Here is a 22,060-nt window from a genome sequence, read left to right on the forward strand (position 1 = left end):
AATTTCTGCACTCTGAGCAAGCCTTGACTTGAATACAACAAAAACTTTCCCATGTATTGGCCACAGAGTTCATAGGAACTACCATATATTGAACTGCTGTTTATGTCATTTGAGTTGTGACAATACACGGGTGGTGTAAGGAAGATTCTTCTGGATTGTGTTTAAATGGATGACGCACTGAAAGGCTGGAAAACCTTATTTCTTTCTCTTTCCAATTCTAGAATAGTCCCATATGCTACCTGATCATCAGGGATCATGGTTTTCCCTAATAAAAAATCGCAAATTCTCTGATTTAAAAACCCCAAAATCCAAGATTAAAATGAAAGGCTGATAGATAGATAGATAGATAGATCAGCCTTTCATTTTAATCTTGGATTAAAACATATATATAGGCATCAGTTGAACACAATGATTTCTTGATATATTTACAATTTTAAAACAATTTGGAAGCCTCCCAGTTCCTCAATCAGTATAATGAAATAAATTCTAAATACCTATATATTTTAGTATTTGATTTTTGATATTTTATCATGGAAAATCAGAGCTCCCCCTGCCCCCTTCACTCACAGAAAGCAGGTCCAGGCCCCTCGCTCCCTGGCCCTGCTGGTGACCTCACTACCCCCTCCACAGCTCCCTGTCCCTGTTTGTGCCCCTCACACTGCCACAGGCCCCTCTGCTGGAGGGGGGTCCCAGCTGCCAGGGCTATGGGGCCAGAGACCCATGTCCATAGCCCCCCTGCACCCTGCAGTAGCGCCCAAGCCCCAGCTGCCACCTGCAGGAGGTGGGGGCCACTGCATCAGAGCAGAGCACAGAGCCCTTCTCCCCGCTTTGGTACCTGCTCGGAGGGGGGAGCAGCCCCTGCAGCCCAACAGGTACAACCTGGCACTACAGGGCAGAGCAGGGCTGTGAGGGGGAGCTCCATGCTGCTGCAAGCTCCATGCTGCTGTGGCAAGGCATCTCCTGCCCCCACAGCAACAGTGAGAGGCACAACTCCATCCTGCCACCCCTGCTGCTGCCATGTGGAGAGGGAGCACTTTGCCAGGGCAGTGTGTACTCAGTGGCAGCGAGCTTCCCCGTGCAGCCCTGCTCTGCCCTGCAGCACCGGGTAACACCTGCTGGGCTGAAGAAGGGTCAGAGGGGCAACAGGGCAGGGAGCCCGAGCCCGAGCCCACAGCTAGCATCCCACAGCCACCCCAACCTCACGCAGATCTGGGGGGTAAGGGTCTCCTTTCCCCCCATATTGTGTACAGGGGTGGGGAGCTGGTCCTACAGCCCTGCCCACATGACAAGCTGCCTGCAGTCCCATGCCACTCCCCACTGGGGCCCTGTGGCTGTGCATTGCAGCCCTGGGCCCCAAGCCCCATGCACCTGCTGGCTCAGCAGCAGCCCCAGCCCTCCCCAATTCCCTCCTTCCCTATGGGGGGTTCAATCCCCCCCCAACTTACCTGCATGAGCTGCTCTTCAGGCTACCTGCACATGGCACCCACTGCTTGACTGCCCTCCTTCCTGTCCCCCCCAGCCTGTTGCAGGCTGGAACTCTGCTGACCTGCGGAGAGCTCTTTGCAGAAGTGCAAAATCCATGGGCTTCTCCATTAAAATGTGAAATCCACATTTTCATTGGGTAAAGGGGGACATCTGCATTTTTTTTCCATTTTTCCATGGTAAATGGAAAACCTGGATCCCTGCTAATCATTCTCCTAGGCTGGGGCTGCATAAGTTTCCCATTTATATGCTTCAGATTTCTGGTAAAATCCAGTATATTTTACTTATATTTGGCAGTTGGATTACACAGCAACGGGGTGGACACGAGCAGGGTCAGGGGCCCAGAGCTAATCAGCCCATACGGAGCCCTGCCCCCACCCCGATTCGGCATGCCCTGGATGCAAAGAATCCTCCACTGCCATTGGTGGCGGCGGTGGCAGCAGGGGAGGAGGGTAGCAAGCAACTGGAGGTGAAGCCGGTGGCATGGAGTCACCACAGCTGCTCCACCTGGCTCTGTGTGGGGTCCCACCAAAGTGCGGGGTCTGGGGCAGTCACCCTGACTTGCCCTCCCCCCCCCCAACAGCCCTGCATAGCAATAATGAAGAATGTATGAAGAATAAAGTGTCTTTGAAGTATTTTCTCCAATTTCAAGTAACCAGCTTAGGTCGAGATCAGGTGTTGGCAGCCTTTTTCAAGCTCTGGATCCAACGTGGGCCACGTGGCCAGAATGGAACTGTTGGAGTTGGGGAACTGAATACTGCTTCAACACGGCACCTGCTTCTCTCAGCCATGGCTGGAAGCTGCTCTCACCACAAGAAGTTTGGGAGGAGAGGGGCCAGGGAGAAGTGGTATCAGTGTGGCCGCAGCTTTCAGTTTCCTGGCCCTGTTGCAGGTCCTCCCTGGCTAGAAGCTATGCTGACAGTAGCTTTGGGGAAGAAGGAGGGTAGAAAGGGGTGGAGAGAAGCAACAGCAGCATTACTACATCTTCCCACTGCTCGGTTCCAGAGTAGGCAGAGGCCTGGTCACAGGCCTTACCCTGCAGCTCTGCAAGCTGGATCCACTGGCTCTGCATGTATGCTGCTGCCCCCCGATCTAGATGATCACAAAAAATAGTTGTACTGCAGCTTTTCTTTAATACTTTCCAGCAATTGTTTGATATTCTGGTTCCATTTTGATGATTGAATGCTGCTTCCCTATCCCTGGACTTTCTTTGACAGTGGAAGTCTTTTTAGCTTCTGATATAAAGCAATCATTAGTAGACATTTAAAGGATATAGCAGCACTTTATAGAATTTGCTGTAGCACAATAGGAAAAGCAGCTTGCCTTCTCTTAAAAAGGTCTGATTTCAAAATGGAGAGAGTGGGAAACCTTCCTTTCTTCCCATAGATATGGTGAGTTGGGGTAAATCAGGTGAAAAAGATTCTCCTAGAAGACCTGACAAGTTTTGGAGGATGGGAGGGAATTTAGATTCACTTTCCACATTCACATTTTGTAAAAGGAAAAATAGGAGTAAAAGATAAAAGAGGTTGAGATATGCCATATCTTCTGCCTCCTGTGGCTGTATCCAGGGAATGAGAATGAGAAAGAAGCATATAGTTTTGAATCAAAATCTAAGAATGCAGGAGTTTCATGTGGCTTTGATCACAATCCAGATACATATTTGTGTTTATGCCTTAGGTTTACTTCAGGTTGACTTCTTGGTTTCTGGATTCAAATGTAAAGACTCAAAATTAACCACACAAACTATAACAAGCAAAGTTCTTTAGATCTCTTCCACAGTGAAACACCATGTGTTGCACAACTTTAAGTCTCTGTACTTTGATGAGTTTCATAATGAAGATATACATACATAAGTACATAAAAACTCTCAGACACATACACCTTAGCTAGGTTTGATTTTAGACGTTAAATTTTAGTCATAACAACCACCCTCAGCTCACCCAGGAGTGGCCAGAGGCTTCCTGAAAGGAGAGGCTCCCTTTACAATGGAAAGACCTTGCAGACTCAGAAAATAACTACTTATAGAACTTAATTATATACAGGAGGTAATTGCTATATGCAAGTGAACATTAAATAATATCAAAAGTTTGAAAATCTATTAACAATGCACAAGGATGAGTTTTTATACAGTAAAAACAGTTGATAACTATTTACACTTAAGGGCGGATCAAATGAACAAATACAAAGCTAATAACTTGGGCACGATGTTAAATACTCATTGTATTAAATCCCTCATTAATTATTTACAACTAATAGCCAGTCACTCTGACTTATGCCCAATGAATGGAGAGAGGGGCAGTCCCTCAGTCCTCTCATCACATTCTTGCGGGCTCTGGCTGTCTCAATCTATTCCTCTCAGGCCCATCCATCTTGCAGTCTGCAAAGGCTGTTTCCACTCAAACCCCTGCAAAACACAAATTCTTCCCCACACACCTCCAGGCCTCCTTCTCTGCTTGGGCATAGCTTCTCCAAGCTCACAGAGCTGTTTACTCAGTTAAATGCACACAGGGAGAACAAGCTGCTGCTGGCAGACCAGGCAGCACCTCTGGGCTCACTTTCTTTCTAGGCACTCAGGCACACCAAGGCTTCCCTGGGTCTTAGCCCATGCAGACAACCTGGAGACTTTCCCTAGCTAGCATCTCTTTTTGCCAAGTTGACCCAGTCCTGCCACCAGAGTTGGCCTGAGCAGGGTGCGGGACCCAGGGCAAATCAGCCCATGCAGGGCCCCGGCCCTGCTCTGATCCCACATGCCCCCAAACCCAAGAAGCTGTCACCACCATCTGCAGTGGCAGCAGTGGCAAGGGGGGGAGAGGGGGCGAGCACCTGGATGTGAAGCCAGCAACAGCAGCATAGAGTTGCTGCAGCTGCCCCACCCAGCTCTGCAGGGCTCCCCAAAGCACAGGACACGGGACAGTCACCCCAATTCATGCCCCTCCTCCCAGGACAACCACAGTCCTTTTCCCAATCACTCTCACAGGGGGTTTACCACACTCTTACCAACCCCCCAAGTCTACAAGTCCAACAAGAAATCGCCTTCCTGCTCTCTAGGTGCTTCCTGAGGCTATGTCCGTGCCCCAAGGAATTTGTGAAGCTGGTTCATGAACTCCACGTGCTCATCCTAGGGGTCTGCTCTCTCCCACATGACCCTTCAGGTGCTCCACTGGCCTCTGACCTACTCACAAAGGGTTCAGCATGCACTTGTGGGGTGGAACCATACTGCAGGCTCTTCCCAGCCCTTCTACTCAGCACATGCCTCTTTCCTTCCACCCTGGGGGCGGGGAGACACTCCAGTTTTAAGGGGAGCTGCCTAGCCAATTCCTGGGCTGGAATTTTCCTGGGCTCCCTAACTGATTTTTGAATCTTGCATCCCCTTGCTGGGGATAATACTGGACTACAAATATGATGTCCCTGCTGGGACAATCTCAAGCGTTCAGGCAGAGCCCAACATAGGACACTCGGAACATAAATGCCTCGTAAACTGCCTGTTACAAAAATATATGATGAAAAGATGTGCTATAAATGCTTACTGTCACTTGCCTGAAACAACCCCATTCACTTGTGTTAACTGCTTGGGAATTAAGCAGACACTTGAAATTCATGCCAATAAAAATTTTATCACCTCCCCACAACATATTCTATTTGTCTGCCTTTTTCTGTTGCTCAAATTCTCTTCCATCTAAGCCAAAGGAATGATTGGCTTTTATAGCTTTGATATAAAGGGTTCAAAGACAGTCATTCTCAAATGTATTTAAAGCTTTTGGGATGCATCAATAGAAGCATTAGGTGCAGGACATGAGAGGTGATAGTGCCTTTGGTTAGGCTTCATCTGGAGTATCACATACTGTTCTGGGCTCCGCATTTTTAAACGGACATGGAGACATTAGAGAGGGCCCAGAGACAAGCAACAGAGAAGGCAAATCATATGAAGAGCCAGGCATGTTCAGCTTGTAGAACAGGCATTTAAGAGGGGACATACTAGCAGTCTTCAAATGCTTGAAGAGCTGCCATGAAGAAGAGGGAAAGCACCTTGTCTTTCTTGCTACAGAGAGGCAGGCACAGACTAATGGCTTGAAGTTACAGCAAAGTAAGTTTAAACTGGATATCTGAAAAGTGTTTTGACTGTTAGAACAGTGAGGCAGTGGAATAGACTGTCTAGGGAGGTTGTGGACTCTCCATCACTGGAGGTGTTCAATGAGAGGTTGGACATCCACTAGTCGGAGATTATCTTGGCATGCCTATGTTCTATTGTGGGTATTTCCCATGCTTCTGGGCTTTGCTAGTTGCCCAGCCACCCCCTTTTCTGTTATGTATCAGGGTGTTTTTAAGCTTCCCCCTTAGGCATTGGGTGTTGGCCACAGTCAGGGTAGGGGACTTTGACTGGGGTGTGCCAGTGCTTCTGCTGGGACCAAAGCCAGAGGTTCTTGGCTATAGGGTCTTGCCCATCTATGCAGGATCAGACCAATCACCATATTTTGAGTCACAGAGAAATTTTACCCCATGGTCAGATTGGTGAGGGCTGTGGGGGGTTTTGCCTTCCTCTGTAATGGGGGCATGTCTCTTGAGCATATATTAACATTTTATAGAAGCAGGACATTGGCTGCCATGGTTCCCCTGCTTTACCCGTGGCAGGTTAGGGTGTTAGGTCTGCGTTGCGTCAGAGCTGACAGTAGTCTTACGTATAGTTTAGATTATAGATAGCATAGGATGGTTTAGACAGGGGTGGTCCTGCCTCAGGTAGGGGGTTGGACTAGATCGCTTCTGGAGGTCCCTTCCAGCCCTATGTTTCTAAATAGTACTTGGGCCAAATTTGGGCATGTGAGTCATGTAAAGTGATCCAAATCTTGCTCTCGCCAGCACCCTCAAAACTACTTGGCTACCTAGATCATTTTGACTTGGAAAATTCCCTAAGTATATGCTTAGAAACAAGCTAGATAAACCACCTACACACCAAACTTTCACTTATGTATCATTGCTGAGAGCATTCATAGAATACGTCTGACACTAAATTGACACCTGACAGAATTTAATTCATTACCTGACCATACTCAGACAGAGCTGGTGGAGTTTGTGGCTTCCACCTTTTGTATAATAGTTCAGATCTTTTATCTAGGAAATGCCCTAAAACCCAGGTTTTCCCTGCTCTTTCAGAAACAACCTTAACCATATGCATGGGCGATTGGTGTCCCCTTAGTGGGGGCATGTGCCACCCCCCCTGCAATCAGTCTCACTGCAGGGTTGGGGGTCTCCCTGTGGCTGATCTCGCTGCCCAAAGGGAGTTCCCCTGTGGCTGACTGCTGTGGCTGATCACTGCAGCTGCTTCTGGGAGGGCGGGCACCGGTGATCCTGCCTGCCCCCGCCGCCCATCGCCTAAGTGGTGAGCGCAGCCAATCAGGGGGTGCACTGGTGCTCTCAGGGCATGCACCCCCATGCACCTTCTACACGTCGTCACTTACCATATACCTTGTACTTACTACAGAAATGCCTTGATCACCGGCCTATAGAATAGGTGGGGTATCTTAGTCCAAGGATTCAAAGGGTCTGAAGGAGAACAAACAAGAGAGAGCCCATGTTTGTTGCCTAGTGATGAGGACACTTCCCTGGGCAAGAGGAGACCTGGTTTATTGTTGCTGTTCCCAAGGTTGTTGCTATATATTAACAAACGGACTGCATAGTGTAAAATGCATAAACAGTCCTGGGAGAAGGAACTGAAAGATGGATCTTCCCTCTCCCATTAGAGTGGAATTCATGATTTGAAAAGCCTGAACATTTTTTCAAAAGTTTTCACAAGAGGTCAGCTTCTAACTTTTTGTTCATAATCTGTATGTAAAAAAGGAATACTAAATGTTCACTTGCGTGTAACTGGTTACTCTTGAACCTATGAATAATCAATTAGATGTTTCATTTCATCATATTAAATATAGATTTTTGCTCCCTAGAGATGAAAGCAACATTTTTTTTCTGATCGACGTAACCTTGCATTGAAGATTTAAGAGAGGAATATTCTATTAGATTAAAACATGGATATTATTCTTGGATGGATAAATTATGAATGTGAGCCTTTGGTTTCATCACTATGTGTTCGACTCAGTTCAATACTAAGTGAGGGCTCTGCTAATTCTAACCTGTTAAAATGAGAAGCTAGCAACAGAATGAGACTGAAACAGTAGGCTTGATTTACCTTGCAAATACACCAGTGGAAAACACGTAACTTCACTGATTTCACCATTTAGGTTTATATTGGTGTAAGGAAATGAGGCCTAATAATGTCAAATGCTGTCTTTATAAAATTGAGGATATTAAGGAAAACCAAAGAAATTCTAAGTAGAGTGAAACAAGAAAAAATAATAGCCATAGTAATCATCTTATACACTATTTAGTTCCTTTTCTTACAACACACAGTAATGAAGTAAGAGAAACACACTCCAATAATGTGTGATAAAGCACATCAACAAAAGTTCAGCAGTTCTGTATAAATTAAAACTGTGTAGAATCAGACTGTCAGCGTATCTGTTTGAGAGTAGAGGACAAGGGGAATAATGACTCCCAGCATCACAGTTCTCTACCTTCTTTCTCCAGAGAGGGAACAATCTGATTACTACTCTTCTGCCACTCAGTGCCACACGCCCCACCACTCTTGACAGCTCAGCTAAACTGTCTGAAATATGGGAATGAGTAGAGTTAAGGTTTCACTCCCACCTTTTAACTACATAAAAACCTTTATCTGATAAATTTAAACCACCTCCTGGTTTAACTGAAGAAGGAACTCTTGCCAATATGATCTATATACACAGGCAGTTTTTGCTGGGAAAACTATTTTTATACATTTTTTTGCCGCTTAACTGTGCCAGAAAAACTGTAGCACAGACCTGGCTTCACTAGAAATCATATAACAGATGCTGACAACTCCAGAGGACAAATCTTCGCTATGTATAAATTGTCATAGACCCACTGAAGTCATCATGACATCCTTTGCAATGAACTCCAAAGGCTCACTCTCAGATTGCAAGCATTATGGAGAATTATAAAAATTTAATTTTACCTTCAGTACATTGATTAAACAGAGATCCCATTTTTATCAGCATATATAGTCCTTCCCACTTTTGCTATTATTAGTATGGAGTAAAATGTGTGTTTCTTTTGTCAGATACAAAGGGAAGGCCATGTTCTGAACAGCAGACAAGATTAATGGATAAAATATAGAAAAGATAGAGCAAGGGATGAAAAATACAGTGCATGGAAAGAGAGTGAAGGGGTTCTTAGTCTTCTTAGGTCCAACATTTGGCCCTTTCATTCTTCCTCTTTATTTATTTTTTGATGATTTCCAATTTCTTCTATTCTACCTTTGGCTTCTGCCACAGTGATGCTATGTGTTGTGGATGTATAATATTATCAATCTTCTCCATCTCTCCAAGTTGCATAAATCTGATGCAACATCTTTGAAGAAAAGGCTATTTCGGACTGCTGTTAGAGGGGCATGTGCAAGGGACTCCCAGATTGCTTGATGTTCTCCTTCCACCAAAGATGGTGTGAAATGCTAATGGATTCTCACTGCTCCTGCCTCAGTTCCATGTGGTATTTAAGCTTCTTCATGCATACAGCTCTGCCATGCCAGTGGGAAGTGGTTTTACTCTGCTTCCCCAGGGCACATCACAGGCATCTTTCTCTTGATTGTTAGCAGGAAACTTGCATCCATTATTCCCTTAATTCTCTCTACAAATACAGGTATTCTGAGTAAAAGGTCTATTTGTCTCCACATAACAGAACTCCTTGCCTTGTAATGTTACATAACCTAGAAATATAGAAAAAAGTATTGAGGAGAAAGTCAAATATTGGCTTTGATGGGGCCTCAGACTTTCTTGTGTGATTTTTGCCAGGAGGCATAGCTTTTCCTGTTGTTTGGCAGCAAATTATCTGCTTCTCTTCGTCTTCAACAGTAAGTACCACTAGGACTTAGGGACAGGTTTTACATCATCTTCCAAGTTTTGCTGAATCTCTGGTATTTCTAAATATCCAAGATAACAAGTACAGAAGCAAATCACTAGAGAGTCAAAGCCATCTCTACATATAATACAAGCTGCAGCACATATAAACCAAGGATAGGCAATGAACAGAGTGTCTGATTAAAGATAAGATGACTGACAACTTGATTCTTTCTTGTCTTATCTTGCTAAGGTATTCCTGTTCCTTTCCTCTTACTGCTCCTGTATTCACACTTACCTTTGGTATTAATAAGGAACTGGCTAGAATAGGTAGGTGAGCTAAAGATCTACCCAATAGACATTCTTACTTACTCTGCCCTCCTGTTTTAAAAAGGAATATGGACCATGAGTCAGATTCTATTCCATGTATTATGTGTATAAGTGCAATCATACACAACCAAGCTCAAGCCCCTGAAAAGCTGTTAATACAAAAGATAGATGGGTCCTCCTCCTAGTCACTGTTTTTTGTGACTGAGTCTTAAGGGTAAGATGACACTGAGCTGCAGAGTGATTTTCAGGGACCTGAGCAGGGTCAAATAAGATCACACTTGGATCTTAGGTCCACTTTTATGCCTATGTAAAATAGAATCTGGCCCAAAATGTTTAGGGTAGGGCTAGCAGATTGCCAACTTTGACATCTGCTTGCCCAAATGCTAAGTATAGTAGCCTGGGGGATATACACCATCCACACTTTCCCCCAACCTCTCAATCCTTGCAAAAGCTGTATCTGTTCATAAGTAATGCTGATGATATATTATCAGAGGATGGGCTGGAACAGACCTTGAAAAGTCATCTAGTCCAGCCGTCTGCTCGAGGCAGGATCATCCCTAAATAAGCTATCCCAATCAAGCTATATGTCTATCCTGCTCTTGAACATTTCCAGGGATGGAGATTACATAACTTCTCTCCTGTTCCAATGCTTGACCACCCTCATAGAAGGTTCCTTCAAATGTCCAATCTTGAGGTCATTGTTCTTAGCCCTGTCCTCTATGGCCACAGAAAATAGTCTCTCTCATCTCCAACCTCTCTCATCTCCAATCTCTCTGTAATCACCTACAGATATTAAAAGATAGTTATCAAATCCCCCCTCAGTCTTCTCTTCTCCAGACTAAATCTTCCTAGTTCTTTCAGTCTGTCCTCATAAGTCATGCTTCCCAGGCCTCCAGTCATTTTTGTCACTCTCCACTGGACTCTTTCCAGTTTGTCCATATCTTTCTTGAAGTGTGGGGTCCAAAACTGGACCCAGAACTCCAAGTGAGCCCTCTCCAGTGCTAAAAAGAGCAAAATAGTCATTTCCTTGATATGCTTTTGGGGTGTTCTTTTTTTTGCAGCAAGAGTTCACTATTGGCTCATATTCAGTTTAAGGTCCACTGTAAACCTTAAGTCCTTCTCTGCAGTACTGCAGCCTAGCCAGTCATTACCCAGTCTATATTTGGACGTGCAGTTAGTCCATCCCAACTGCAAGACTTTGCATTTGTCCTTGTTGATGCTCATCTAACTGACTGTGGACCTATTTTCCAGCCCATCCAGTCATTCTGTATTTTAGTCTACCCTTCAAAGTGTCTGTAACTTCATCCAACTTGGTGTTATTTGCAAAGTTGCTAAGCATGCGTTTAGATTATGATGTTCACAGCATGTCTTCCAATCACAGTTCCAGAGCTTAAATGCTAACTGAGGTCCCTTGAACTTTCATTTATTTTTTACCTTTCACAGTTGTTACTTTGAAAAGTAGCATTTTACTGTAAGACATTGGTCTTTAGCCTGTGAAAAATCACCAATTAAACAATTCTGGAATTTATTAAATATGAAGAGTACAGGATCTCATAAACTTTCCAAGTCAATGAACATATTTAAATAACATTAAAGAATGTTTAAAACTACAGATTGGGCAATAGTGTATGTGTCAACACATAGAAACTATATGACTTTCTCAGCATCTCTCAATAGTGGTTTTACTTTTCTATGTAACTATCCCATTGCTCATATTATAAGTTTTACAAACCAGGTTTCTTTCCTTCTTTCTCTAATTTGGTTTAATTGCAGGGAAGCCTCTTTCATATAAGGTCTTGAAAGCACATGAAGTACCTCAAATATTCAATGTATTGTAAAATGGGAGCATCTACACAATATATTAACTGCACAGTAACCTAATAATACTGTTAAGTAGCTCGTCACAGCACAAACAGTGCTAATACACTACTGCACGGTATAATTAGGCTACTAAATTACTAAAAGGTGTTCACAAATACTACCACACAGTAACTCTGGTTACTGCACATTTACTTAGCACTGGATTATGCAAGTACTAATTAACATGTAGACACACCCATTGTATAGGAAAAAAAATCTTGGTTAAAATTCTGCTTATTCCTTTCATAATTTTAAATCCAGAATAATGGTATCTTTGATCCTTTCTTGAGAATGATATTAGCAGTCATAATGGTATTTAGACAATGACATAAATGGCAGTAGTAGTAAATATCATACTATATTTGTTCTATAAGCTCTATATTAACACCACCTTGTTAGTTTTTCATGAATTATTCCTACTTCACGCTGCTCAGTTTCTCATAATACTACATGTGGTCCCTAGAGTCCTTCCAGTTGCCATGGACCAACTTGTATTCAGTTTCTGTTATTTTAATAACTTGGAATCTGATTTCACTCTGGAGTATATTGTGCTTTTATTAATTTGAGTTGATATTATTTTATTATTTTATTTCCTGAGTTGATATTTTCTGACTTTTTCCAGGTTGTATATTTTACTTCCAGTAAGATTACAGTACTTGGGTACTTTGTGAGCTATCTAAAGACAAGCATACCAAGGAAAACTAAATTCAAGATAAATTTAAATATGCAGCACAGAAACTTGCAGTGGTCAAAAATAATATTAGATAAATTCACTGAGCTTTGCTAAAGCCTTACATTTCTTTAAAAGAGATCTATCCCAATCCTATTTAAGTTCATGGGAAAAAAAGCCATTTAGAGCTGGGTGGAAATTTTCTCACACAACTTTGTCAATGAAAAATACATACTTGAAAACACTGAAATGTGCCTGCCAAATTTCAGCAAAACTTGTTCAGAACAATTCTTCATTTAATTATTTTCTTTGATTTTAATCTTTAATAAAGACTTCAACTTTTAAAATTTTATTTTCAAATCAGTGAAGATTACAGTTTTTTGCATTTGTTTCTGTACTGGAATGGACTGGTTTGTATTTCAAAATTGCCATTGAACTAAAAATGGAAATAATTAAGAGAGAGGTTAGTATGCAGAATTCAGCAGTTCATAAAGATATATACTATGTACAGCATATGCACAGACAAACATTCACATTTATCCACACAAATCTGGGCAATCAGTTAAGCAATGAGATGAGTGCTGCAAAGTATTTAAGCATGAATATCCATTTTAGTCTTTGCTCTATTTGAGTATGTGTTTTCTTCACAATAAAGAGAAAAGAAACCCAAACATAAAATAGAATTTTCTGTTTTAGAGGTAGTTTACTAAGTAAATTTTATTCTAAATTATGGCATTGTAGTAACCTGCATGGAACTTGAAGGGAAGAACACAGACTGTGGGAACAAAGATTTTAGAGAAAGCATCAGGAAGTCAATCTGCACATGGTTTGAATATAGATGTCTGTAAATCATTTTATTAGCCAGTTGACTGGAAGCCTTTTCATGCTGTTACCCTGTATGCAGTATCTAAATTATGGTGGCAGTAGGTCAGTTTAGTGATGATTGTGCTCTTCCTCACTCAGGACATCAGATAACCAAAACAGGTCTTAGAAGCAAGGCATGAAGGAATTTAGGCCATCAGGAAAGCTGAATTTCCAGACAAATAAACTCTACACAGAGACAGAAACCGTGAAAACAAAAGTGAATTTTGTATACAAAGTTGACCATGGGGGATGAAGATGAAACACTGGTGCAGCTGAAATGATCTTGCCAGGAATAAAGCCTGAAAGAATGAATAGCTGATACAACTGATACAAGTGTTTCATACAGTAATCTTAGACAGAATGCAGCTATAGAGGGATTGGTTTGATTTTTTTAATTTAAAGAAGAGGAAGGGGTAAATAGGTAAGCACCTATAAAGCTGACAAATCTGGAATCCATGTGAAACTTTGGAGGTGTACAATATTTTTTGAATACAGACCATATCGTTTAAGGGACATGTGATACCATTTTAAAGGAGAGAGTTGATAGAATCAGATTTACCCTTAGAGATATACTTAAAATATAGAAGGGGCATTTACCTGTTGAAGGGAATGATCAATAAAATAACAGTGACTAGTACAAAATAAGCATCCAAGCTCCTGATAAAGTAACCCGAGAAGCAGTGCAGAATGAGATTAAGAATGTCCAATAAGTATGTTGCAGAAAGCCACATAAAAGGCAGAAAGAAATCAGCACAGCATATGTCTTCAAGGGGTGTGAGAAACAGAATGTGTTGAAATAGTGCAGCTACTCCAGGAAATGAAAAGCAGCAGTGAATGCTGCCAAGGACCTGGATGCCAGTTTTGTAGTAGTAGTAGGCATCTGTCTGTCCCATGAGACAACAGAATTATGCTGAGTGAGACATCAGCTTGTTGAACATAATCCTTGCTTGAAAGATACAGTAAAGCTGGCGTGACCTCTCCAGGGCGCAAAAGCCTGGACAGTATATCTGGAGACACTGAGCTTCCCCCACACCTGTGTCCCCCTCTCACCCTTGCTGTTTTAATCCAAAGGTAAGGCAGGTGCTGGTATGTTTGGAACCAGCTTGGCTGCAGGAGGTACCAGAGCAAAGGAAATCATCTATGGCCATGTCCAGATGAGCGCAGATGTTTGGTTCCCTAAGGACAAGTAGTAGAGGTGCTTCTTGCACCACAGCTACTTGTCCACAGGGAATGCCCATGCCACACATGCTTTGATGTGCAGCAAGTTACCCTGGGGGCAGTAGGGGAGGCTGGGGCCAGCACTTGCCTGGAGTCCTGGGGCTCCCCTGAGCCTGCAGCAGCAGTGATACTGCCGGGCAGAGGCTGGCTAACAACGACAATGCAGCTCCAGGTGGCCCAGCTCTGCTTTTCAGTGGGACACACTGCCTGTGCATGCATTACTCTGGGTTTTCTTGCCCCCGTGGGTTTTTTTGACCCCTGGATATCCAGGAGTCAAAAACACTCATGAAAAAACCAAGCTGAGTAGCACACACATGGGCAGTACGTCCTTGCAGTGTGGAGAACACCTAACTGTGCAGTATGTGGTACTGCAAATGTGCTTGTGGTGCCATCTACCACACATCCATGCTCGTCTGGACACCCCCATTTATCCATCTATCAGGACTCCATTCTTAGACTGGCTGCCAACCAGAGTAAAAGAGCCCATTCCACTCTATAATGGAGTGGACTTCAGTTCCGCAACTTTTTGGAGGCATGTCGTCTGCTAGGGATACATCAATATAAATTACACTGAAACTTAGAGCAGACAGATGAGTAGTTATCCAGGGAGAGCTGCATGCAATGGGCTGCAATGCCTGTACCTTGCATTAGGTGTCAGGTAGCAAATAATAGTATTTGTTTGCCTTAAGCACAAGATAAATGCAAGCATACAACACTTACACCAATGGAGTTTTACACCTGATTTTTCCCCAAAGTAATTCTATGTCATATTCAAGTAAATTCAAGGCTAGGTATAGGGCAGGGGTTTTCAACCTTTTTTATGAAGTGTACCCCCAGCGGCTGGATGCGAAGCTGTGGGGGAGAGGAGCATGGGGGGGCACACAGCCAGATGTGGAGCAGTGGCACAGGGTGGTGGATGGCAGTGGCAGCTGCTGCCAAATGCAAACACATGCAAATCTTAGGGTCAGTGAGGACCTACTCAGGGAACATCTGGAGGGACTGGACATATTTAAATCAGGTCCTGATGATCCCCAACCCAGAGTGCTGAGGGAATTAGCAGAGGTCATAGAGGGACCCCGGCATGGCTTTACGAGCACTCATGGTGCTCTGGTGTGGTGCCAGAGGACTGGAAAATGGCCAATGTGGTTCCCCTTTTCAAAAAAGGGAGGAAAGAGGACCCAGGAAACTGTAGGCCAATCAGTCTTACTTCGGTCCTAGGTAAGCTTTTTGAGAGAGTTATCCTGGCGTATGTCCGCGAGGGGCCAGCAGGGGAGATTATGCTTAGGGATAACCAACATGGATTCATCAGAGGCAGGTCCTGTCAGTCCAACCTGGTGGCCTTCTACAACCAGGTCACAAAATCCTTGAATGCAGGCGTCACGTAGTCTTTCTGGACTTTAGGAAGGCCTTTGACACCGTCTCTCACCCCATTCCCATTAAAAAACTAGGGGACTGTGGTGTCGACATCGACAGAGTCAAATGGGCCTCACCCAGAGAGTGGAAGTGGACGGGTAATTTTCGACCTGGAGGGATGTGGATAGTGGGTTTCCACAGGGCTCAGTCTTTGGGCCTGCACTGTTCAACATCTTCATCAGCAACTGGACGAGTGTGTGCTGGCTCCTACACTGGGGGTCTTTAAGACAAAGCTTGACAATCACCTTGCTGGGGTCATTTGACCCCAGTACTCTTTCCTGCCATGGCAGGGGGTCGGATTTCATGATCTTCTCAGGTCCCTTCTGACCCTACAAACTATGAAACTATGAAATTAAGAAGAAAGTTGATAACAGTTTTTTATAGAAGGGAAGTGCAATCCAGGACCATGATACAAAACTATAGCAACTCCTAATCCAGTGATCATGTACAGGCAGGCTGTGTTCCAGCCAAGGAACTGTGCAGTGGAATAGGAGCATCTAGGTACGTGCATAAGGCCAAAAATATTAATCACAGAAAATCTACGAGGAGCAAAGAGAGGAGGAGAGTCCTCCCACTTAGTCATATGGTTGGAGTACTTACCCAAGGAGCAAAAGACCTGGGTTCTCCAAGTTTCCCTCACCCAGAGTGGGTTTGAACCTGCATTTCTTGCTTCCAAGCAACATGCTCAAGTCACAGGGCCAGGTATGCTCCAGCCTTCCTGTTGAAGCTGATCCACTGTACTTTAAAGGGCCTGGGCCACATGGCAAAATGGAATCCCAAACTGCATATAAATGCAAAAAACTATAGTTACACAGCTGTGCACATGCCATTTAGGTGGATTAATTAAAATAACATTTGACCCTAAGACTCTTAAGAAACAAGTATCATCTTGTTGTTCTGTGTTTATATTATGCCTAGAAAAATGGCACCCCATTACAACACAAATAATAATATATTTGGCATATTTTGTTCAAAAGGGTCTAACTAGTAATTCTAGAAGATTTAAGAGCAGACATCAGGAGATGAACACATGCTTCACACCTGATGATGGGTGTATACCTGAGATGAGCTATGAAGCAGATTTACTGGCCAAGTATGAAAGCCAACCCGAGACTGTACTATTGTGAGATGTGCAGAGACCATAATACTTGACGACAGAAACAGAGTCTTCAGCCTAAGAAAATCCCAGCTGCATTCTGTAAAAAGATTGGGAGATCTGTTTGATTTTAATAACAGAAAGAACCTGGTTACAGTAGATTACTACAGTTTTGGTAACTGGAGTATATGAAGGACTGTCAGAAAAGAATTGTGATCAAGAAAGGTATCACAAGGTATGAGCACAGTATCACACACCTGGCACACTAAGCTCTGATGCTGCAATACAGTTTGAATAATGCTGCACCAAAGGGGAATTTGGGCAGGTGTCTTCCTCTAAGTGTCTTCCTCCGAGTGTCCACAAAGCAACAAGAAGGCAACAAAAAGGCAACAAGAAGGCCAAGCAGCAAAAGCAAAAAAAAAGGCAGGAAGTGATTGCTGTTTGTGCATGCTGAACCACTGCAATCTGCTTTACTGGAGACTAGATAGGAAGCCTGGAGGAGGAGCCAGGAAACCAAGACTGTCTCCCGTAAGGCATAGTCCTCTCCATTCCAGTGGAATAATAATAAGACAGCACAACATTCAGTTACAAGAGTGCCAAACTAAGCTGCCAAACCAATTTATCCTTACTTTCTCCTTAGGTATGAAATTGTGAATATAGCAGAGTGCAAAGCACAGCATGAATCTTTCAGTAGCAGTAGTCTTCTGGATTGACGGTCCACCCATGTTGCGTGTTAGAAATTAAATACAAAAGATTCAAATATGATGATTGTGCCAAAATCTAGCAAAAATCATGAAATGCCCTTTAACCATACCACAGGTTCTCATAGAAGAATAAAAAGTAGCAGCTTAGGTTAAGAACCAGCAGCGTGTTATTTTCTTTTCTGCTATATACTGCCAGTTTACTGCCCTTGCATGTATTAAGAGAATATGCCCCTGAGTTTTACACCGAACTTTGACTTTCTTGGTTCTGCCAGTTTATATCACATCAGATAATGTATTAAATGTCTTTGGGGGAGAGAAAACAAAGCTTTAGCTAAAAATAGTTTAAGGGGAATCATGGAATAAAAAAGGTAAATTTCATATCTGAAGTAACTCCATTGACTTTGTGTTTACAAATTGCATGTTACTTGGCAGAGCAGATATTTCAAAGGCTTTTAAAAAAAAAAACAAGACCAGAACATCCATTTGATATTAATGGGCCTGTTTTGTATGCATGGTTTTGACTTCAGCACAGGTTATGAGTCTCAACTATGTAAATCCATATTTAGTAATGACTTAGTTTAATAGCACAAGTCTACCTAACATTAACACAGCTATGTCACAAAGTGTTTTGAATAGGAAATAGAGACTTTGAGGCAGAGAAGTTTACCAAACTGGAAAATTAATCTGGCTAGCTAGTTTTCATGTAAGCTACGGACCATCTTCTAACATTATACAGATAATGAGAAACTCTTCATTGACATGAAAAAAATATGCATCACAGTATGTAATGATAATTCAGCATTTCTTAGTACAAAGTTTGCTGAGCACTACCTCCCCATCCACCGAACACTAATAATTCTGGTAAATTAACAAAGTGATATTTTTGGCAGGTTCCCACTGTAATTTCAGTATACTAACAGTGAGAAAGGATATCCCTATCTACCTGCAGTGGAATCACAAGCAGGCATGGGCTTGAAATGCAGAATCCAGAGTAGGTCTGTCCAACTTTTGAGCGGCTTGGGGCTGAAGGTCCCCCAGCCATATACTCCCAGCATACATACTGCACCACAGCTGCACTGCATGGGCCCCAACACACTACACCCCCCCACTGCACATGAATCCACACTACTACACCACTATGGGTCCCCAACATCTCACATGAGCCACACTGCTGTACCACATAGGGCTTTACCGTGCAGACTTGCCACACAAAGGAGGCATCCTATGTGCATGCCTATGCCATGTTGAAGACCCTGAGGGTCTCTAATCAACAATAAAGGGGGCAGAGGGTTGTTAATCCTCTTCAGAACCTCAAGTGAGCTTTGTAATATTTCTGAGGGTTGGTAAATTTTAAGGGTTCAATTTATCAGATATTGGTTTACAGTCCAGCACCATCTGATACCATCAGAATACATCAGAATGCATGAAGACACAAAGCTGAATGAGGAAAGTTTGTAAACAGTGACAAACAACAACATTAACCACTACAAATAGGTAAAGAAGAAACCATGAGGAAAGTTTGTAAACAATGACAAACAACAACATTAACCAGTACAAATAGGTAAACAAGAAAATATATACAAAGATATAGACAGACAAAAGAATAGTTTGCAATTACTACAGATACTAGGGGTTAGTATACTGCAGCAGCAAGGCCCGTCAAAGTGAACTGAAAGATAGCAAACTGATAGCAATCACTATACCAAGGATTTCTACTCCTTTCTCTTTGCAAGTTCTGAGAACCTCAAACTCAGGGTGGGTAATATGTTACCAAATCCAATGACACTGTTGTCCTGGAGGGCAGCTAATCCAGGTGACTCTCCAGCAGCTCCCCGGGATATCCAGGTAAATTCTGTTCCTCACACTTTCACTCCAAACTCATTAAACAACATACACACACTGTTACCAGTCAGCTCTGTGTTCCTCAGGGAGTCCTGGTACTCAGCTTGCTGGACTTACAAAAGACTTTTTCTGTTCCCCACCCCCACACCTCATCTAACCAGAACCAAGCAGAAGAAAAGCTTAATAGGCATCTTGGGCCGTACATTCCCCGGTCCCAGTATGGGAGGCCTATTTAAACTTGATTGACTAAAACTCGGTTGCCTGGTTAGGGAATGCTGAGGCAAGAGACCAATTCAGGGGGGCTTTGGGCGACCTTTGAACAATGGTTAAGGGTTCATCACAGTGTCCAGCCCATTGGAGCCCTGACCACAAATGCTGTCATAGTTTTCCTGGGATGACTGGTGGAAGTCCTCCCCACAAAGTTTATGAACACTTCAAGTAATCCCCTTAAGTCTAAAAGATTACAGTAAAATCTGAAGGTCATGCTAAGCTGAGGCTTATTCACAACAGGTAAAATACAAAACACTGATGCTGACTTCACAGTGCAAACATAGCTAGGCCATCTGAGAAGAAACAATGTGGTATCTCTTCCAGCATATCTTCTATATTCATAATAATTTCAAGATGGCCTCTAGGTGTCTGGTTACTCCTTAAAACTTAGTGTTTTTCCTAGTTATTTATCAGTTTCCCTGTCAATTATGGCTTGGGACCCTCTTGATTTACTCAATTAAAAGAAGGCTTTGAAGAGGCTAGACTAAGGGTATAAGAAAGCTGTAAAGCAGTAAATAGCGTACTTCAAGAGAGAGAAATCTCTCTGACACCATCCGCTGTTGTTCTCAAGAAGCTGGGATAAACAGATCGTCTCCCTTCAAGGATTGTGTTAGAAACTTTGCTTGTCAACAAATCACACATGTGCCTTGGAATTGTGAGATCCCAGCTCTCTCTCTCTCTCTCTCTCTCTCTCTCTCTCTCTTTGTCTTTCCTCCCTTTCTCTCTTTCTTTTTCTTTTTCTCTCTAGGCATAGCTTTCTGAACCTAAATTGTATTAGTTAAGCTTGAGCAAGGTTTCCCCAAATACTCAATTAAACCAAGGTAATATTGTAATTGTTGTTGTTTGTTTTCCCTTGCATGTCTATTACTACTAGTACCATTATAAATTTCATATACTTAGCAATAAATAACTTTTATAGTCAAACTGGTGGTAACCGGGTGTATTTTTTCTTCTCTACTTCCCCTTCCCCACTTGCTCCACAGCAAAGCTTCTTTTATCTAAGACAAATTTCCCTGTGAAGCCCAGAAATACTGTGGGGTCCACTCATCAAGAGGCTACCACTACTAGTACAGTCAGAGCAAAAGATTGGGACGTGCCGTGTTTGAGACACATAAGGGGATCAGCTTGTATAGGCTGATTGACCCAGTTTGGCTCAGATGTACCCTAATGAACTGAATGCTGGCCCATGAGAGTGTCATCTGGACACCCGGCCTGATTTAGTATTCTGTTCACCTGTGTGCTTGTGTCTGACTGCATTTTATTGTTACCTTAATGAACTGATTCCTGGCATATGAGGGTGTCAGCCTGTCCATGCTGATAAACCCAGCCAGGTCAGGGGTGTCACATTAATGTGTGTATGTGTGTGTATTTGACTTATTTGGTCACACTTGCCAGACGAAAAGGGCTGTGGGAGACTACCCACATACAAATCACACAACTTATAAACCTTGTGATCATCCCATTCATGTAAATCAGACTTTGGCCAATAATTTTTGCAAGTGACTCATCAATCAGGTTTCCATCATGATTCAAGGCAATCAGGTGTCTTGGTATCCCACAGGGTGTTTGATACTCTTCCTGCCAGGGCAGGCAAAAACCTGCAGCATCCTTATAGGCTCGGCAGTGCTACGCTCGCTAGCGCTATGGAAGAAAGAGACTTGGGGGTCATCACTGACCAAAAGATGAACGTGAGCCTTCAATGCAATGCTGCGGCTAGTAAAGTGACCAAAACACTGGCTTGCATCCATAGATGCTTCTCAAGCAAATCCCAGGACGTCACTCTCCCCTTGTACTCGGCCTTGGTGAGGCCACAGCTGGAGTACTGCATCCAGTATTGTGCCCCACAATTCAAAAAGCATGTGGAGAAGCTTGAGAGAGTCCACAGAAGAGCCACACGCATGTTCAGAGGTCAGGAAAATAGACCTTATGATGACAGGCTGAGAGCCATGGGGCTCTTTAGCCTGGAAAAGAGCAGGCGATTTGATGACTGCCTATAAGTTTATCAGGGGTGACTACCAGTATCTGTGGGAATGTTTGTTCACCAGAGCACCCCAAGGGATGATGAGGTCGAACAGTTATAAACTACTGCAAGACTGTTTCAGGCTGGACATAAGGAAGAATTTCTTTACTGCCCCAGCCCCCAAGGTCTGGAATAGCCTGCCATTGGAGGTGATTCAAGCACCTACACTGAACACCTTCAAGAGAAATTTGGATGCTTATCTTGCTGGGATCCTATGACCCCAACTGACTTCCTGCCCCTCGGGCAGGGGGCTGGACTCGATGATCTTCTGAGGATGCTTCCAGCCCTAATGTCTATGAAATCTATGAAACATAGTCAAGGGTGAGAACTAGAGGTGTCTACAGGCCCCTCCTTGATGGTAGTAAAGGCTCA

The sequence above is a fragment of the Crocodylus siamensis genome, chromosome 2, assembly GCF_052110815.1.
Source record: "Crocodylus siamensis isolate JL-2025a chromosome 2, ASM5211081v1, whole genome shotgun sequence".
Lineage (NCBI taxonomy): Eukaryota > Metazoa > Chordata > Crocodylia > Crocodylidae > Crocodylus > Crocodylus siamensis.